Raw genomic sequence first — 3,946 nt, 5'->3', positions numbered from 1 at the left:
AACAAAGAAAACAAACAACCCAATCGAAAAATGGGCAGAAGACTAAATAGACATTTCTCAAAGAAGACATCCAGATGGCCAACAGGCACGTGAAAAGATGCTCAACATCACTATCACTAATTATTAGAGAAATGCAAATCAAAAGTACAATAAGGTATCACCTCACGCTGGTCAGAATGGCCATCATTAAAAAGTCTACAGATAAGAAATGCTGGAGAGGGTGTGGAGAAAAGGGAACTTTCCTACACTGTTGACAGGAATGTAAATTGGTGCAACCGCTATGGAAAACAGTATGGAGGTTCCTCAAAAAACTAAAAATAGAGTTGCCATATAATCCAGCAATCCTACCCATGGGCATATAATTCAAAAAGATACATGCACCCCTATTATCATAGCAACACTATTCAGAATAGCCAAGACATGGAAACAACTTAAACGTCCATTGACAGATGAATGGATAAAGAAGATGTGGTACATATATACAATGAAATACTACTCAGCCATAAAAAAGTAATGAAATAATGCCATTTGCAGCAACACGGATGGCACTAGAGACTATCATACTAAGTGAAGTTAAGTCAGAAAGAAAAAGACAAATATCATGTGATATCACTTATATGTGGGATTTAAAATATGACACAAAAGCACTTATCTACAAGACAGAAACAGACTCACAGACATAGAGAACAGACTTGTGGTTCCCAAGGGGGAGGGGCGTGGGGGAGGGATGGAGTGGGAGTTTGGGGTGAGCAGATGCAAACTACTATATAGAGAATGGATAAACAACAAGGTCCTACTGTACAGCACAGGGAACTATATTCAGTATCCTGTGTTAAACCACAATGGAAACGAATGTGAAAAAGAATATATATATATGTAAAACTGAATCACAGCAGAAATTAACACAACATTGTAAATCAACTATACTTGAATAAAAATAAATTAAAGAAAAAAATCCCTGTGGGGAATTCTCTGGTGGCCCAGTGGTTAGGACTCAGCGCTTTTACTGCCAAGGGCCTGGGTTCGATCCCTGGCCAGGGAACTAAGATCCTGCAAGCCACACAGTGCAGCAAAAAAAAAAAAAATCCCTGTTTTTGAATCATTTCAAAGAAACATAGAGCATAGACCACAGTAAGGTTCACTTCAGGATAAGCTGTGTGGTATGAGTCAGGGGCACTTGGGAAAACTCCCTTCCAGAGACTGCTTTTCCTTTGTTTTTCCACAGAAACTGGGATCCCATTATTAGATAAGCCTGATTCTGGCACTAATTCTGATGTGTGGGTTCCCCCCCACTCCCCACCACACTAAGCAATTCTCTAACACCAGCTGAGTGTCCTGCAATTCAACTCAATTCTGACACTATCTGCCCAAAGATAGCATCAGATCCCACAGGTTAAGGGCTCAGTCCTGCAAGACTGTCCCTACTTCAGATGCCAATCACAAGTCCAGGTTGTTACCTGTGCTTCTGACCCAACAGCTATAAATTAGAGGATTCCATGACTCCCTTCTTGGGTTCGATTAATTTTCTAGAGCAGCTCACAGAACTCAGGTACCAGTTTACTCACTAGATTACTTGTTTATTACAAAGGATATTAAAGGATTCAAATCAACAGCCAGATATAGAGATATATAGGGGAGGTGCCAAACAAAGGAGCCTCTGTCCCCATGGAGTTTTGGGCCCAGCACAGTGGCATGTGGAAGCATTCTTGTTCACCAACCTAGAAGCATTCTTGTTCTCCAAATCCCATCCTTTTGGGTTTTTATGGAAACTTCATTACCTAGGCACAATTGATTAAATCATTGGTCACTGGTGATTGATCAGCTTCTAACTCCCCTCTCCTCCCTGGAGATGGGGGCGTGGGACTGAATGTTCCAACCCTCTAGGAGTAGGCGAGGAGAATCAACCATATTCTCCTGGCCTACTGCCCTCAATCTGAGGTGAGGTCCAAAAGTCACCATTAACATCACAAAAGACACCTTGGTCACTCTCTTCACTTGGGAAATTCCAAGGGTTTTAGGAGCTCTGTGCTAGGAAAAGGGACTGTGACCAAATATATATTTCTGATTATGAATAACAATATCACAACGAGTCATTATTAGATGACTCCAGGAGTCCCTTACTAAATTGTATGTGACCTTTGTCAACGAAAAAATTAATCAGTAATAGATCTAAGAAAGAAATGGAAAATTGTATTGGTGCCAACCTGAGGATTATAACCTGGGAGACAGTCTTTCAGAAAGCTCTGAGGACTATTTCCCTCTTTAGAGGTCACAGTACAGTTATCTTTGAGACAAAGGGCTATAGTCAATTGACAGTTTACACAATCCAGATTTACACGTGGGTCTTGGCCCTTTACGAGATTAAGAAGGAAGTTTATCTCGTTTATGAGATTAAGAAAGAATGTTATCTCCTAAAGAGGTCTGGTTAAAGCAGATGCACCACATGTACCAAAGGGAAGGGAGGCTACCCAAACAGGCAAAGAAAAATTTTATGTTTAAATTTTTCTTATCTTGCCATAAACTATGAATTTTATTTCATCACCTTGTAGAAAGGGATTTTCCACTGCCTCCTAGGTTCATTCTCCACCCTTCTTCGCCCTGCTTTGTAGGGTGGCTGACCCGTACAGACTAGTTCACTGCCTTTGACTTCTAGTTGGGTTCAACCAATGAAGATCCCCAGGAGAGATCAGAGGAAGAGTGGACAGTGAAGGTGCTGTTATTATTATTTTTTTTAATTTATTTATTTTTGGCTGCACTGCGTCTTCGTTGCTGCACACGGGCTTTCTGTAGTTACAGGGAGTGGGGGCTACTCTTCGTTGCGGCGCACGGGCTTCTCACTGCGGTGGCTTCTCTTGTTGCGGAGCACGGGCTCTAGGTTCGTGGGCTTCAGTAGTTGTGGCACGTCAGCTCAGTAGTTGTGGCTCCCAGGCTCTAGAGCACAGGCTCAGGAGTTGGGGCGCACGGGCTTAGTTGCTCTGCGGCATGTGGGATCTTCCCGGACCAGGGCTTGAACCCGTGTCCCCTGCATTGGCAGGCAGATTCTTAACCACTGCGCCACCAGGGAAGTCCTGAAGGTGCTGTTATAACTGCCCAACTGAACTGAAAGGTCACCTTGGGCTGCTTGGGTCCCCTGACCAAAGGTCACGACTCCTCTTCTGGCAAGCTCCATGTCTCTCAGGAGAAGCTGCTCCCTCCCTTCATCCTTCTGGGACTAGGGTTGGGAACAGCCCTGGGACTGCTGTTCCTTGTGGTCTCTCCCTACACACTACACACACTTGTGTAAATAGTACCTTTATTAAACCCACCTTGAATTATCCTAATTTGAGTGTGCCATCTGTTTCCTCCTGAGACTTTGACAGATACTCCTTGATAGAAGCAATTTACCAAGCTATTACTGGCCATAAACACCCAATTATAAATTATAAGATTGCTTTACAAGGTATAACTACCTAATGGTAGTGGGACTAGGACAAATAAATCTTCATAGAGATAAAAAAGAAACAACACAAAGCAACAGAAAGAGCAAGAGGTTTGAAATTAGGAGATCTCAGTTTGAGTTCCAGATCAGCAGTTTACAACACTACTGGGCCTCATTTTTCTCACCTATAAAGTATGAGTTTTAAAACAGATCAGTGGCTTTGTATTTCACAAAACCCCCAAGTTTCACAGAGGTACTTCAATGTCCACCAGCGTGGGAGGGGAGAGAAGCAAAGAAAAGATAGGAGGAAAGAGACAGAGCCCCATCCCTACTCCAGCTAGGGCAGCTGTGCTGTCAGATTTATGTGAAACAAGATAACCAAGGATGTGACTGAGGGGTCCAGATCAAGGACAGGCTACTTTGCTCTGGAGATTTCTCAGGTCATGGATGCAAAACTGGGTATTCCTCGGGCTTCCCTGGTGGCGCAGTGGTTGAGAGTCCGCCTGCCGATGCAGGGGACACGGGTTC

The sequence above is a fragment of the Neophocaena asiaeorientalis genome, unplaced genomic scaffold (genome assembly GCF_003031525.2).
Source record: "Neophocaena asiaeorientalis asiaeorientalis breed wild unplaced genomic scaffold, Neophocaena_asiaeorientalis_V1.1 scaffold190, whole genome shotgun sequence".
Taxonomy (NCBI): Eukaryota; Metazoa; Chordata; class Mammalia; order Artiodactyla; family Phocoenidae; genus Neophocaena; species Neophocaena asiaeorientalis.
This window is presented reverse-complemented; position numbering follows the sequence as displayed.